This window comes from Ranitomeya imitator, chromosome 1 (assembly GCF_032444005.1).
Source record: "Ranitomeya imitator isolate aRanImi1 chromosome 1, aRanImi1.pri, whole genome shotgun sequence".
In the NCBI taxonomy this organism is placed as follows: domain Eukaryota; kingdom Metazoa; phylum Chordata; class Amphibia; order Anura; family Dendrobatidae; genus Ranitomeya; species Ranitomeya imitator.
The window spans coordinates 893,823,149-893,840,600 of record NC_091282.1 but is presented as its reverse complement, the minus strand read 5'-3'; the positions used below and the strand labels follow the sequence as shown (position 1 = coordinate 893,840,600).

Below are 17,452 nucleotides of genomic sequence, written 5' to 3'. Positions count from 1 at the left end.
AGGTGAGGATTTTACTTTTTTTTTTTTTTCTTTATGTCTGACTGTCTGGGGCTGGGGCAATGCTGGACACACTGGGGCAATACTGGAGACCATGGGGCAGATTGCTGGACACACTGGGGCAATACATGAGACCATGGGGCAGATTGCTGGACACACTGGGGCAATACATGAGACCATGGGGCAGATTGCTGGACACACTGGGCAATACATGAGACCATGGGGCAGATTGCTGGACACACTGGGGCAATACGGGAGACTATGGGGCAGATTGCTGGACACACTGGGGCAATACTGGAGACCATGGGGCAGATTGCTGGACACACTGGGGCAATACAGGAGACCATGTGGCAGAATGCTGGACACACTGGGGCAATACAGGAGACCATGGGGCAGATTGCTGGACACACTGGGGCAATACAGGAGACCATGGGGCAGATTGCTGGACACACTGGGGCAATACTGGAGACCATGGGGCAGAATGCTGGACACACTGGGGCAATACAGGAGACCATGTGGCAGAATGCTGGACACACTGGGGCAATACAGGAGACCATGGGGCAGATTGCTGGACACACTGGGGCAATACAGGAGACCATGTGGCAGAATGCTGGACACACTGGGGCAATACAGGAGACCATGGGGCAGATTGCTGGACACACTGGGGCAATACAGGAGACCATGGGGCAGAATGCTGGACACACTGGGGCAATACAGGAGACCATGTGGCAGAATGCTGGACACACTGGGGCAATACAGGAGACCATGGGGCAGATTGCTGGACACACTGGGGCAATACTGGAGACCATGGGGCAGAATGCTGGACACACTGGGGCAATACAGGAGACCATGGGGCAGATTGCTGGATACACCGGGGCAATACTGGAGACCATGGGGCAGAATGCTGGACACACTGGGGCAATACAGGAGACCATGGGGCAGATTGCTGGACACACTGGGGCAATACTGGAGACCCTGGGGCAGATTTCTGGACACATTGAGGCAATGCTGGAGACCCTGGGGCAGACTTCTGGACACACTGGGGCAATGCTGGACACTGGGGCAGATTGCTGGACACACTGGGGGTAATATGCTGGACACACTGGGGCAATGCTGGACACTGGGGGTAATATGCTGGACACAGTGGGGCAGACTGCTGGACACACTGGGGAAAGGCTGGACACTGGGGCAGATTGCTGGACACACTGGGGGCAGTGCTGGACATACTGGGGCAGATTGCTGGACACACTGGGGGTAATATGCTGGACACACTGGGGCAGATTGCTGGACAACATGGGGGTAATATGCTGGACACACTGGGGCAGATTGCTGGACAACATGGGGGTAATATGCTGGACACACTGGGGGCAGGACTTGAGGCATGGGCAGAATGTAGATACGGGGCATGATTGGACACACGGGGCAGGATTGGATCATGGGGCAGGACGGATACGATGGAGGCTGGTGGGGCAGGATGTGGAGATCATATGGGGTAGAATGGATACTCATGAGGGCAGGATGCGAGAACATATGGCTGGAGCCAGGAATGAGAAACGGGGCCAGGGTGGGGAATATTATTACCATAGGGGCTAATTAAGGGATATTATTACTGCAGTGATGTATTTATTTTATTTTTTGAGTATACTGTTTTAAATGGGGGGGCGGTCCTGTTACTGTGCAGAGTGACACTATATCACCTTTTTTTCTTCATGTGATGTAATGTAGAAGTTGTGAAAAATTAAGTAATGTGTTCTGCAAGCGGAGCTCGAGATAACTGTGTTATTTCCTGCAGAAACGAGTCCTGGCTGGAAGGAATGATGGCGGTCTGTGCTGGATGAAAGATGAAGGACTTCACCTAGAGACGTCACTGGTGAGTCAGTGTTACCTATACACTGACACTATACACTGTATACTATATAGAGGTCCTGTGTATAATGTCACCAGTGATCTCTGTATTACCTCTACACAGATACTGCATACTAAGTACAGATCTCCTGTGAATACTGGCACTTATGGTGATAGTATTGTGGTTTTTTTTTTATTACTGATCAGTATTGTAGTATTCAGTCACTATGTGGTGGTAATATGTGGTCTGGAAATGGTGTTGTGGTATTTGTCCCTTGTATGTAGTATTATTCGGTCACTATGTGGCCTGGTCATGGTGTGGTGGTATTAAGTCACAGGTGTGGCATGTGGGGGTGACACCATTAGGCCCAGTTTAAGTTCTACAAAACAGGAAAACCGTTTTTGGTAACCTTTGTGTGTATTGAGCCGGGGGGGGGGGGGGGCGCCAAACTCGGGAACAGCCCCGGGCGGCAAAAGCTCTAGCTACGCCTCTGGACGGGCCCGGACATGTACTGGCTTAAGCAGTGGGACACGTCTGGCACTGCAGGATCTGAGTCCATGGTGGCGTAGTGTGTTACTTATGGTAGGCCTTGGTACATTGGTCCCAGCTCTCTGCAGTTCATTCACTAGGTCCCCCCGCGTGGTTCTGGGATTTTTGCTCACCGTTCTTGTGATCATTCTGACCCCACGGGGTGGGATTTTGCGTGGAGCCCCAGATCGAGGGAGATTATCAGTGGTCTTGTATGTCTTCCATTTTCTAATTATTGCTCCCACTGTTGATTTCTTCACTCAAAGCTGGTTGGCTATTGCAGATTCAGTCTTCCCAGCCTGGTGCAGGGCTACAATTTTGTTTCTGGTGTCCTTTGAAAGCTCTTTGGTCTTCACCATAGTGGAGTTTGGAGTCAGACTGTTTGAGGGTGTACACAGGTGTCTTTTTATACTGATAACAAGTTTAAACAGGTGCCATTACTACAGGTAATGAGTGGAGGAAAGAGGAGACTCTTAAAGAAGAAGTTACAGGTCTGTGAGAGCCAGAAATCTTGATTGCTTGTTTCTGACCAAATACTTATTTTCCACCATAATATGCAAATAAAATGATAAAAAAAACAGACAATGTAATTTTCTGGATTTTTTTCTCAGTTTGTCTCCCATAGTTGAGGTCTACCTATGATGTAAATTACAGACGCCTCTCATCTTTTTAAGTGGTGGAACTTGCACTATTGCTGACTGACTAAATACTTTTTTGCCCCACTGTATACCTATTCTATGTGTACACATTTATTCTACCTATTCTATTGTAATCTGTCAGTGTGATTTTACTGTACACTGCACTGAATTGCTGGCTTTTCTCTCTAACACCGCTGCGTATTTCTCGCAAGTCACACTGCTGGTCCATGTGTAATCCGTATTTTTCTGGCTTCCATAGACTTTAATTGGCAATTTTTTTGCGCAATACGGTGACAAACGCAGCATGCTGCGATTTTCTACGGCCGTAGAAAGCCGTGTAATACGGATCAGTAAAATACGGCAGATAGGAGCTGGGGCATAGAGAATAATTGGGCCGTGTGTAATGCGTGTTTTACGGACGTATTTTATGCGCTCATACATCCGTAAAACTCGCTAGTGTGATGCCGGCCTTACTGTGAGGAGGGTGGGGCTTATATAGAGGAGGTAACTCTCTCCCTCTTTCTCTTACCGGATGAACTGGAGGAAACATCACCCACCCTTCCGCCCTGATATAATTACTGTCCTAAAATTATTAATTTGTGTGTGTGTGTGTGTGTGTGTGCAGGCATCGTCCAATGGAACTACAAGGCTCTGCCTGCTACACTGACAGTGAGTGACACATTAGCCAATGATGGGACAGTAGTAGTCCCATTATCTGGCTAATGTGTTGAATGTAAAAAAAAAAAGAACACATACACAGTACATACATTCATACAACACACAATATGTGAAAAAAATGATCCGGTGGAAAAAAACAGATCCGGCGGAAAAAAAAAGATCCGGCAGAAAAAAAAAGGATCCTGCAAATGTGCTTGCAGGATGCGTTTTGTACCCATAGACTTGTATTAGGCTACGTTTACATTAGCGTTGTGCGCCGCTGCGTCGGCGACGCAACGCACAACGCACGCAAAAACGCACCAAAACGCACGCAAAAACGCTGCGTTTTGCGACGCATGCGTCGTTTTTTGCCGAAATTTGGACGCAAGAAAAATGCAACTTGTTGCGTTTTCTTGGTCCAACGCTTGCGGCAAAAAAGACGCATGCGTCGAACAACGCAACAAACAAAAACGCATGCGTCCCCCATGTTAAATATAGGGGCGCATGACGCATGCGTCGCCGCTGCATCGCCCGACGCAAACCCGACGCAAACTAGCATAACGCTAGTGTGAACGTAGCCTTAGCAATGGATCGCGATGGATGGCCACACGTCGCGTCCATCGTGCAACGGACCCGTCGTGTTTTGGCGGACCGATGGCACGAAAAAACGTTCAAGTGAACGTTTTTTAGGCCGTTGCGCCCGCTATTTTCTACCATGCATGCGCAGCAGAAACTCCGCCCCCTCCTCCCCGCACTTCAGAATGGGCAGCAGATGCGTTGAAAAACTGCATCCGCTGCCCACGACGTGCACAAATTTCACAACGTGCGTCGCTATGTCAGCCCGACACATAGCGACGGATCCGTACTGACGCAAGAGTGAAAGAGGCCTTAACCCCTTTACCCCCAAGGGTGGTTTGCACGTCAATGACCAGGCCAATTTTTACAATTCTGACCACTGTCCCTTTATGAGGTTATAACTCTGGAATGCTTCAACCATTCCCAGTGATTCTGACATTGTTTTCTCGTGACATATTGTACTTCATGATAGTGGTAAAATTTCTTAGCTGCGTTTATTTATGAAAAAAACGGAAATTTGGCGAAAATTTTGAAAATTTCGCAATTTTCCAACTTTGAATTTTTATGCAATTAAATCACAGAGATATGTCACACAAAATACTTAATAAGTAACATTTCCCACATGTCTACTTTACATCAGCACAATTTTGGAACCAAAATTTTTTTTTGTTAGGGAGTTATAAGGGTTAAAAGTTGACCAGCAATTTCTCATTTTTACAACATCATTTTGTTTAGGGACCACATCTCATTTGAAGTCATTTTGAGGGGTCTACATGATAAAAAATAACCAAGTGTGACACCATTCTAAAAACTGCACCCCTCAAGGTGCTCAAAACCACATTCAAGACGTTTATTAACCCTTCAGGTGTTTCACAGGAATTTTTAGAATGTTTCAATAAAAATGAACATTTAACTTTTTTTCACAAAAATGTTACTTCAGCTCCAATTTGTTTTGTTTTACCAAGGGGAACAGGAATAAATGGACCCCAAAGGTTGTTGTACAATTTGTCCTGAGTACGCTGATACCCAACATGTGGAGGTAATCCACTGTTTGGGCGCACGGCAGAGCTCGGAAGCGAAGGAGCGCCATTTGACTTTTCAATGCAAAATTGACTGGAATTGAGATGGGACGCCATGTTGCGTTTGGAGAGCCCCTGATGTGCCTAAACATTGACACCCCCCACAAGTGACACCATTTTGGAAAGTAGACCCCCTATGGAACTTATCTAGATGTGTGGTGAGCACTTTGACCCACCAAGTGCTTCACAGAAGTTTATAATGCAGAGCCTAAAAAATCATATTTTTTCACAAAAATGATCTTTTCGCCCCCAATTTTTTTATTTTCCCATGGGTAAGAGAAGAAATTGGACCCCAAACATTGTTGTAAAATTTGTCCTGAGTACACTGATACTCCATATGTATGGGTAAACCACTGTTTGGGCGTAAGGCAGAGCTCGGAAGGGAAGGAGCGCCATTTGACTTTTCAATGCAAAATTGACAGGAATTGAGATGGGACGCCATGTTGCGTTTGGAGAGCCACTGATGTGCCTAAACATTGAAACCCCCCACAAGTGACACTATTTTGGAAAGTAGACCCCCTCAGGAACTTATCTAGATGTGTGGTGAGCACTTTGACCCACCAAGTGTTTCACAGAAGTTTATAATGCAGAGCCGTAAAAATAAAAAATATTTTTTTTTCCAAAAAATGATCTTTTCGCCCCCAATTTTTTATTTTCCCAAGGGTAAGAGAAGAAATTGGACCCCAAAAGTTATTGTATAATTTGTCCTGAGTACTCTGATACCCTATATGTGGGGATAAACCACTGTTTGGGTGCATGGCAGAGCTCGGAAGGGAAGGAGCGCCATTTGACTTTTCAATGCAAAATTGACTGGAATTGAGATGGGACGCCATGTTGCATTTAGAGAGCCACTGATGTGCCTAAACATTGAAACCCCCCACAAGTGACACCATTTTGGAAAGTAGACCCCCTAAGTAACTCATCTAGGTGTGTTGTGAGAGCTTTGAATCCCCAAGTGTTTCAGTACAGTTTATAACGCAGAGCCGTGAAAATAAAAACTTTTTTTTCCCAGAAAAATAATTTTTTAGCCCCCAGTTTTGTATTTTCCCAAGGGTAACAGGAGATATAGGACCCCAAAAGTTGTTGTCCAATTTGTCCTGAGTACACTGACACCCCATATGTGGGGGGAACCACCGTTTGGGCGCATGGGAGAGCTCGGAAGGGAAGGAGCACCATTTGGAATGCAGACTTAGATGGAATGGTCTGCAGGCGTCACATTGCGTTTGCAGAGCCCCTAATGTACCTAAACAGTATTAACCCCCCACAAGTGACCCATATTGGAAACTAGACCCCAAGGAACTTATCTAGATGTGTTGTGAGAACTTTAAACCCCCAAGTGTTTCACTATAGTTTCTAACGCAGAGCCGTGAAAATAAAAAATCCTTTTTTTTCCACAAAAATTATTTTTTAGCCCCCAGTTTTGTATTTTCCCGAGGGTAACAGCAGAAATTGGACCCCAAAAGTTGTTGTCCAATGTGTCCTGAGTACGTTGATACCCCATATGTGGGGGGGAACCCCTGTGTGGGCACACGGGAGAGCTCGGAAGGAAAGGAGCACTGTTTTACTTTTTCAACGCAGAATAAGCTGGAATTGAGATCGGACGCCATATCGCGTTTGGAGAGCCCCTGATGTGCCTAAACAGTGGAAACCCCCAATTATAACTGAAACCCTAATCCAAACACACCCCTAACCCTAATCTCAACGGTAACCCTAAACACACCCCTAACCCTGACACACACCAAACCCTAATTTCAACCCTGGTCCCAACCGTAAATGTAATCCAAACCCTAACCCTAACTTTAGCCCCAACTCTAACCCTAACTTTAGCCCCAACCCTAACCCTAACTTTAGCCCCAACCCTAACTGTAGCCTTAACCCTAGCCCCAACCCTAACCCTAGCCCTAACCCTAACCCTAACCCTAGCCCTAACCCTAACCCTAGCCCTAACCCTAACCCTAGCCTTAACCCTAAACCTAACCCTAGCCCTAACCCTAGCCCTAACCCTAGCCCTAACCCTAACCCTAGCCCTAACCCTAACCCTAGCCCTAACCCTAGCCCTAACCCTAATGGGAAAATGGAAATAAATACATTTTTTAAAATTTTTTAATTTTTCCCTAATTAAGGGGGTGATGAAGGGGGGTTTGATTTACTTTTATGCAGGTTATTTAGCGGATTTTTATGATTGGCAGCCGTCACACACTGAAAGACGCTTTTTATTGCAAAAAATATTTTTTGCGTTACCACATTTTGAGAGCTATAATTTTTCCATATTTTGGTCCACAGAGTCATGTGAGGTCTTGTTTTTTGCGGGACAAGTTGACGATTTTATTGGTAACATTTTCGGGCATGTGACAGTTTTTGATCGCTTTTTATTTTTTGATTTTTGTGAGGCAGAATGACCAAAAACCAGCTATTCAAGAATTTCTTTTGGGGGAGGCGTTTATACCGTTCCGCGTTTGGTTAAATTGATAAAGCAGTTTTATTCTTCGGGTCAGTACGATTACAGCGATACCTCATTTATATCATTTTTTTATGTTTTGGCGCTTTTATACGATAAAAACTATTTTATAGAAAAAATAATTATTTTTGCATCGCTTTATTCTGAGGACTATAACATTTTTATTTTTTCGCTGATGATGCTGTATGGCAGCTTGTTTTTTGTGGGACCAGATGTCACTTTCAGCGGTACCATGGTTATTTATTTCCGTCTTTTTGATCGTGTGTTTTTCCACTTTTTGTTTGGCGGTATGATAATAAAGTGTTTTTTTGCCTCGTTTTTTTTTTTTTTTACCGTGTTCACTGAAGGGGTTAACTAGCGGGACAGTTTTATAGGTGGGGTCGTTACGGACGTGGCGACACTAAATATGTGTACTTTTAGTGTTTTTTTTTTATTTAGATAAAGAAATGTATTTATAGGAACAATATTTTTTTGGGGGTGGGGAATTTTTTGGGGAATTTTTTTACACATGTGAATATTTTTTTTTACACTATAACATTGCCCCGGGGGGGGGGGAGGGGGGGGCATCATGTTATAGTGTAAGATCGCTGATCTGACACTTTGCTGTGCACTGTGTCAGATCAGCGATCTGACATGCACAGCTGCAGGCTTCACAGGCTGTGAAGCCTCCTCCCTCCCTGCAGGACCCAGATGCCGCAGCCATCTTGGATCCGGGCCTGCAAGGAGAAGGAGGAGGTAAGAGTCCCTCGCAGCAACGCGATCACATCGCGTTGCTGTGGGGGTCTCAGGGAAGCCCGCAGGGAGCCCCCTCCCTGCGCGATGCTTCCCTATACCGCTGGCATGTTTGATCGCGGTGTGCCGGGAGCGGTCCGTGACCGCTCCTGCGCTCCTGGCACATTGTGCCAGTTGTCAGCTGCGATAGGCAGCTGATACCCGGCCGCGATCGGCCGCGCTCCCCCCGTGAGCGCGGCCGATCGCTATGATGTACTATCCCATCGGTGGTCATACGGGCCCACCCCACCTCGACAGGATAGTACGTCAGATGTCAGAAAGGGGTTAATGAGCGTTGAATTTAAAAAAAAAAAAAAGAAAGCAGAAAAAAACGGCGTGGGCTCCCGTGCAATTTTCTACGCCAGAGGGGGAAAGCCGATGGCCGGGGGCCAATATTTGTAGCCTGCTTTGAATATCAGCCCGCAGCTGTCTGCGTAGCCTTTACTGGCTATTAAAATAGGGGACCCCCCCAAAAAAATGACGTGGGGTCCCCCTATATTTTATAGCCAGAAAGGCTACGCAGACAGCTGCGGGCTGATATTCATAGCCTAGATAGGGGCCATGGATATTGCCCCCCCCCCCAGCTACAAATACCAGTCCGCAGCTGCCACAGAAATGGCGCATCTGTAAGATGCGCCAATTCCGGCACTTAGCCCTTCTCTTCCCACTCCCGTGTAGCGGTAGGATATGGGGTAACAAGGGGTTAATGTCACCTTGCTTTTGTAAGGTGACATTATGCCGGGTTAATAACGGAGAGGCGTCAATAAGACGCCTATCCATTATTAATCCAATAGTAAGAAAGGGTTAATAAAACATGCACACATTCGGAAAAAAGTATTTTAATATTCTTTATTTAACCATACTTACCATACTTCAGCGCCTGCAAAAAAACGTAAAATAATAAACCGTATACTACCTGTCCGCCGTAGTCCAATTAATAACGAGTGTCCCACGACGATCTCCCCTATAGAACAGTGACATCGGGTGATGTCACTGCTCTATAGGACCCTCAGTGACACACTGACAGGAGACATAGTAACATAGTAACATAGTAACATAGTTAGTAAGGCCGAAAAAAGACATTTGTCCATCCAGTTCAGCCTATATTCCATCATAATAAATCCCCAGATCTACGTCCTTCTACAGAACCTAATAATTGTATGATACAATATTGTTCTGCTCCAGGAAGACATCCAGGCCTCTCTTGAACCCCTCGACTGAGTTCGCCATCACCACCTCCTCAGGCAAGCAATTCCAGATTCTCACTGCCCTAACAGTAAAGAATCCTCTTCTATGTTGGTGGAAAAACCTTCTCTCCTCCAGACGCAAAGAATGCCCCCTTGTGCCCGTCACCTTCCTTGGTATAAACAGATCCTCAGCGAGATATTTGTATTGTCCCCTTATATACTTATACATGGTTATTAGATCGCCCCTCAGTCATCTTTTTTCTAGACTAAATAATCCTAATTTCGCTAATCTATCTGGGTATTGTAGTTCTCCCATCCCCTTTATTAATTTTGTTGCCCTCCTTTGTACTCTCTCTAGTTCCATTATATCCTTCCTGAGCACCGGTGCCCAAAACTGGACACAGTACTCCATGTGCGGTCTAACTAGGGATTTGTACAGAGGCAGTATAATGCTCTCATCATGTGTATCCAGACCTCTTTTAATGCACCCCATGATCCTGTTTGCCTTGGCAGCTGCTGCCTGGCACTGGCTGCTCCAGGTAAGTTTATCATTAACTAGGATCCCCAAGTCCTTCTCCCTGTCAGATTTACCCAGTGGTTTCCCGTTCAGTGTGTAATGGTGATATTGATTCCCTCTTCCCATGTGTATAACCTTACATTTATCATTGTTAAACCTCATCTGCCACCTTTCAGCCCAAGTTTCCAACTTATCCAGATCCATCTGTAGCAGAATACTATCTTCTCTTGTATTAACTGCTTTACATAGTTTTGTATCATCTGCAAATATCGATATTTTACTGTGTAAACCTTCTACCAGATCATTAATGAATATGTTGAAGAGAACAGGTCCCAATACTGACCCCTGCTGTACCCCACTGGTCACAGCGACCCAGTTAGAGACTATACCATTTATAACCACCCTCTGCTTTCTAACACTAAGCCAGTTACTAACCCATTTACACACATTTTCCCCCAGACCAAGCATTCGCATTTTGTGTACCAACCTCTTGTGCGGCACGGTATCAAATGCTTTGGAAAAATCGAGATATACCACGTCCAATGACTCACCGTGGTCCAGTCTATAGCTTACCTCTTCATAAAAACTGATTAGATTGGTTTGACAGGAGCGACTTCTCATAAACCCATGCTGATATGGAGTTAAACAGTTATTCTCATTGAGATAATCCAGAATAACATCCCTCAGAAACCCTTCAAATATTTTACCAACAATAGAGGTTAGACTTACTGGCCTATAATTTCCAGGTTCACTTTTAGAGCCCTTTTTGAATATTGGCACCACATTTGCTATGCGCCAGTCCTGCGGAACAGACCCTGTCGCTATAGAGTCACTAAAAATAAGAAATAATGGTTTATCTATTACATTACTTAGTTCTCTTAGTACTCGTGGGTGTATGCCATCCGGACCTGGAGATTTATCTATTTTAATCTTATTTAGCCGGTTTCGCACCTCTTCTTGGGTTAGATTGGTGACTCTTAATATAGGGTTTTCATTGTTTCTTGGGATTTCACCTAGCATTTCATTTTCCACCGTGAATACCGTGGAGAAGAAGGTGTTTAATATGTTAGCTTTTTCCTCGTCATCTACAACCATTCTTTCCTCACTATTTTTTAAGGGGCCTACATTTTCAGTTTTTATTCTTTTACTATTGATATAGTTGAAGAACAGTTTGGGATTAGTTTTACTCTCCTTAGCAATGTGCTTCTCTGTTTCCTTTTTGGCAGCTTTAATTAGTTTTTTAGATAAAGTATTTTTCTCCCTATAGTTTTTTAGAGCTTCAGTGGTGCCATCCTGCTTTAGTAGTGCAAATGCTTTCTTTTTACTGTTAATTGCCTGCCTTACTTCTTTGTTTAGCCACATTGGGTTTTTCCTATTTCTAGTCCTTTTATTCCCACAAGGTATAAACCGCTTACACTGCCTATTTAGGATGTTCTTAAACATTTCCCATTTATTATCTGTATTCTCATTTCTGAGGATATTGTCCCAGTCTACCAGATTAAGGGCATCTCTAAGCTGTTCAAACTTTGCCTTCCTAAAGTTCAATGTTTTTGTGACTCCCTGACAAGTCCCCCTAGTGAAAGACAGGTGAAACTGCACAATATTGTGGTCGCTATTTCCTAAATGCCCAACCACCTGCAGATTTGTTATTCTGTCAGGTCTATTAGATAGTATTAGGTCTAAAAGTGCTGCTCCTCTGGTTGGATTCTGCACCAATTGTGAAAGATAATTTTTCTTGGTTATTAGCAGAAACCTGTTGCCTTTATGGGTTTCACAGGTTTCTGTTTCCCAGTTAATATCCGGGTAGTTAAAGTCCCCCATAACCAGGACCTCATTATGGGTTGCAGCTTCATCTATCTGCTTTAGAAGTAGACTTTCCATGGTTTCTGTTATATTTGGGGGTTTGTAACAGACCCCAATGAGAATTTTGTTACCATTTTTCCCTCCATGAATTTCAACCCATATGGACTCGACATCCTCATTCCCTTCGCTAATATCCTCCCTTAAAGTGGACTTTAGACAAGACTTTACATAGAGACAAACCCCTCCTCCTCTCCGATTTTTACGATCCTTTCTAAACAGACTGTAACCCTGTAAGTTAACTGCCCAGTCATAGCTTTCATCTAACCATGTCTCGGTTATTCCCACTATGTCAAAGTTACCTGTAGATATTTCTGCTTCTAGTTCTTCCATCTTGTTTGTCAGGCTTCTGGCGTTTGCGAGCATGCAGTTTAGAGGATTTTGTTTTGTTCCAATCTCCTCACTGTGGATTGTTTTAGAAATGTTCTTACCTCCCTTCTGAGTATGTTTTCCTGGGTCGTCTTTGTTCGAGTCTAATGTTTTTCTTCCCGTCCCCTCTTCTTCTAGTTTAACGCCCTCCTGATGAGTGTAGCGAGTCTTCTGGCGAATGTGTGTTTCCCAGGTTTGTTGAGGTGTAGTCCGTCTCTGGCGAGGAGTCCATCGTACAAGTAATTCACACCGTGGTCCAGGAATCCGAATCCTTGTTGTCTGCACCATCGTCTTAGCCAGTTGTTTGCATCAAGGATCCTGTTCCATCTCCTGGTGCCATGCCCATCTACTGGAAGGATAGAAGAAAAAACTACCTGTGCATCCAGTTCCTTTACTTTCTTCCCCAACTCTTCAAAGTCCTTGCAGATTGTCGGTAGGTCCTTCCTTGCCGTGTCATTGGTGCCAACATGTATCAGAAGAAATGGGTGGACGTCCTTGGAGCTGAAGAGCTTTGGTATCCTATCGGTCACATCCTTGATCATCGCACCTGGAAGGCAGCATACTTCTCTTGCAGTTATGTCCGGTCTGCAGATGGCTGCTTCTGTGCCTCTCAGTAGTGAGTCTCCCACCACCACCACTCTTCGTTGCTTCTTGGCTGTACTTTTTGCTGTCACTTGTTGCTGTGTGCCCTTTTCTTTTTTGCTTGCTGGTATTGCTTCATTCTTAGGTGTGCCATCTTCATCCTCTACAAAGATTTGATATCGGTTCTTCAGTTGTGTGGTTGGTGATTTCTCCATGGTCTTCTTGCTTCTTTTGGTCACATGCTTCCACTCATCTGCTTTTGGAGGTTCTCTGACACTTTTTGCACCTTCTGTGACCAGTAGAGATGCTTCTGTTCTGTCTAGAAAGTCTTCATTCTCTTTGATGAGTTTCAAAGTTGCTATTCTTTCTTCCAGACCCCGCACCTTTTCTTCTAAAAGGGCCACTAGTCTACACTTCTGACAGGTGAAATTGGATTCTTCTTCTGTTCGATCTGTGAACATGTAGCACATGCTGCAGCTCACCATGTAGGTTGTCACATCTGCCATGTTGCTCCTAGATCCTGCTGACTTGCTGTGTGTTTTCCTTCTTGTGTAATCTACTCAGCCAAGCTCTCTTGCAATAATGTCCTACAGGCAAAAATTCGCGCGCCGTAAGGCGCGCGGTTTGGTGATGCTTTCGAAGCAGCTGGTCCCGGCTGTACCCAACGATCTTCTAGCTTAGGGAGACTTCGCTTCTCCCAGAAGGCACCTGGACTATGCAAATTAGCCTCCTGAAGCTTGAATCCCTGGTTTGGTGATGCTTTCGAAGCAGCTGGTCCCGGCTGTACCCAACGATCTTCTAGCTTAGGGAGACTTCGCTTCTCCCAGAAGGCACCTGGACTATGCAAATTAGCCTCCTGAAGCTTGAATCCCTGGTTTGGTGATGCTTTCGAAGCAGCTGGTCCCGGCTGTACCCAACGATCTTCTAGCTTAGGGAGACTTCGCTTCTCCCAGAAGGCACCTGGACTATGCAAATTAGCCTCCTGAAGCTTGAATCCCTGGTTTGGTGATGCTTTCGAAGCAGCTGGTCCCGGCTGTACCCAACGATCTTCTAGCTTAGGGAGACTTCGCTTCTCCCAGAAGGCACCTGGACTATGCAAATTAGCCTCCTGAAGCTTGAATCCCTGGTTTGGTGATGCTTTCGAAGCAGCTGGTCCCGGCTGTACCCAACGATCTTCTAGCTTAGGGAGACTTCGCTTCTCCCAGAAGGCACCTGGACTATGCAAATTAGCCTCCTGAAGCTTGAATCCCTGGTTTGGTGATGCTTTCGAAGCAGCTGGTCCCGGCTGTACCCAACGATCTTCTAGCTTAGGGAGACTTCGCTTCTCCCAGAAGGCACCTGGACTATGCAAATTAGCCTCCTGAAGCTTGAATCCCTGGTTTGGTGATGCTTTCGAAGCAGCTGGTCCCGGCTGTACCCAACGATCTTCTAGCTTAGGGAGACTTCGCTTCTCCCAGAAGGCACCTGGACTATGCAAATTAGCCTCCTGAAGCTTGAATCCCTGGTTTGGTGATGCTTTCGAAGCAGCTGGTCCCGGCTGTACCCAACGATCTTCTAGCTTAGGGAGACTTCGCTTCTCCCAGAAGGCACCTGGACTATGCAAATTAGCCTCCTGAAGCTTGAATCCCTGGTTTGGTGATGCTTTCGAAGCAGCTGGTCCCGGCTGTACCCAACGATCTTCTAGCTTAGGGAGACTTCGCTTCTCCCAGAAGGCACCTGGACTATGCAAATTAGCCTCCTGAAGCTTGAATCCCTGGTTTGGTGATGCTTTCGAAGCAGCTGGTCCCGGCTGTACCCAACGATCTTCTAGCTTAGGGAGACTTCGCTTCTCCCAGAAGGCACCTGGACTATGCAAATTAGCCTCCTGAAGCTTGAATCCCTGGTTTGGTGATGCTTTCGAAGCAGCTGGTCCCGGCTGTACCCAACGATCTTCTAGCTTAGGGAGACTTCGCTTCTCCCAGAAGGCACCTGGACTATGCAAATTAGCCTCCTGAAGCTTGAATCCCTGGTTTGGTGATGCTTTCGAAGCAGCTGGTCCCGGCTGTACCCAACGATCTTCTAGCTTAGGGAGACTTCGCTTCTCCCAGAAGGCACCTGGACTATGCAAATTAGCCTCCTGAAGCTTGAATCCCTGGTTTGGTGATGCTTTCGAAGCAGCTGGTCCCGGCTGTACCCAACGATCTTCTAGCTTAGGGAGACTTCGCTTCTCCCAGAAGGCACCTGGACTATGCAAATTAGCCTCCTGAAGCTTGAATCCCTGGTTTGGTGATGCTTTCGAAGCAGCTGGTCCCGGCTGTACCCAACGATCTTCTAGCTTAGGGAGACTTCGCTTCTCCCAGAAGGCACCTGGACTATGCAAATTAGCCTCCTGAAGCTTGAATCCCTGGTTTGGTGATGCTTTCGAAGCAGCTGGTCCCGGCTGTACCCAACGATCTTCTAGCTTAGGGAGACTTCGCTTCTCCCAGAAGGCACCTGGACTATGCAAATTAGCCTCCTGAAGCTTGAATCCCTGGTTTGGTGATGCTTTCGAAGCAGCTGGTCCCGGCTGTACCCAACGATCTTCTAGCTTAGGGAGACTTCGCTTCTCCCAGAAGGCACCTGGACTATGCAAATTAGCCTCCTGAAGCTTGAATCCCTGGTTTGGTGATGCTTTCGAAGCAGCTGGTCCCGGCTGTACCCAACGATCTTCTAGCTTAGGGAGACTTCGCTTCTCCCAGAAGGCACCTGGACTATGCAAATTAGCCTCCTGAAGCTTGAATCCCTGGTTTGGTGATGCTTTCGAAGCAGCTGGTCCCGGCTGTACCCAACGATCTTCTAGCTTAGGGAGACTTCGCTTCTCCCAGAAGGCACCTGGACTATGCAAATTAGCCTCCTGAAGCTTGAATCCCTGGTTTGGTGATGCTTTCGAAGCAGCTGGTCCCGGCTGTACCCAACGATCTTCTAGCTTAGGGAGACTTCGCTTCTCCCAGAAGGCACCTGGACTATGCAAATTAGCCTCCTGAAGCTTGAATCCCTGGTTTGGTGATGCTTTCGAAGCAGCTGGTCCCGGCTGTACCCAACGATCTTCTAGCTTAGGGAGACTTCGCTTCTCCCAGAAGGCACCTGGACTATGCAAATTAGCCTCCTGAAGCTTGAATCCCTGGTTTGGTGATGCTTTCGAAGCAGCTGGTCCCGGCTGTACCCAACGATCTTCTAGCTTAGGGAGACTTCGCTTCTCCCAGAAGGCACCTGGACTATGCAAATTAGCCTCCTGAAGCTTGAATCCCTGGTTTGGTGATGCTTTCGAAGCAGCTGGTCCCGGCTGTACCCAACGATCTTCTAGCTTAGGGAGACTTCGCTTCTCCCAGAAGGCACCTGGACTATGCAAATTAGCCTCCTGAAGCTTGAATCCCTGGTTTGGTGATGCTTTCGAAGCAGCTGGTCCCGGCTGTACCCAACGATCTTCTAGCTTAGGGAGACTTCGCTTCTCCCAGAAGGCACCTGGACTATGCAAATTAGCCTCCTGAAGCTTGAATCCCTGGTTTGGTGATGCTTTCGAAGCAGCTGGTCCCGGCTGTACCCAACGATCTTCTAGCTTAGGGAGACTTCGCTTCTCCCAGAAGGCACCTGGACTATGCAAATTAGCCTCCTGAAGCTTGAATCCCTGGTTTGGTGATGCTTTCGAAGCAGCTGGTCCCGGCTGTACCCAACGATCTTCTAGCTTAGGGAGACTTCGCTTCTCCCAGAAGGCACCTGGACTATGCAAATTAGCCTCCTGAAGCTTGAATCCCTGGTTTGGTGATGCTTTCGAAGCAGCTGGTCCCGGCTGTACCCAACGATCTTCTAGCTTAGGGAGACTTCGCTTCTCCCAGAAGGCACCTGGACTATGCAAATTAGCCTCCTGAAGCTTGAATCCCTGGTTTGGTGATGCTTTCGAAGCAGCTGGTCCCGGCTGTACCCAACGATCTTCTAGCTTAGGGAGACTTCGCTTCTCCCAGAAGGCACCTGGACTATGCAAATTAGCCTCCTGAAGCTTGAATCCCTGGTTTGGTGATGCTTTCGAAGCAGCTGGTCCCGGCTGTACCCAACGATCTTCTAGCTTAGGGAGACTTCGCTTCTCCCAGAAGGCACCTGGACTATGCAAATTAGCCTCCTGAAGCTTGAATCCCTGGTTTGGTGATGCTTTCGAAGCAGCTGGTCCCGGCTGTACCCAACGATCTTCTAGCTTAGGGAGACTTCGCTTCTCCCAGAAGGCACCTGGACTATGCAAATTAGCCTCCTGAAGCTTGAATCCCTGGTTTGGTGATGCTTTCGAAGCAGCTGGTCCCGGCTGTACCCAACGATCTTCTAGCTTAGGGAGACTTCGCTTCTCCCAGAAGGCACCTGGACTATGCAAATTAGCCTCCTG

At 46.5% G+C, this 17,452-nt stretch overlaps 1 protein-coding gene across 1 annotated transcript in view; it reads left to right on the top strand.

The window, feature by feature from the left end:
- Positions 1 to 1,848: 1,848 nt before the first annotated feature.
- The window catches only part of SHROOM3 (shroom family member 3), a 363,566-nt gene continuing 347,962 nt past the window's right edge, over positions 1,849 to 17,452 (top strand). Inside the window, exon 1 of the mRNA XM_069743235.1 lies at positions 1,849 to 1,867. The gene's annotated coding sequence lies outside the window, so the exon portion shown is untranslated. The remainder of the gene's footprint in view (positions 1,868 to 17,452) is intronic.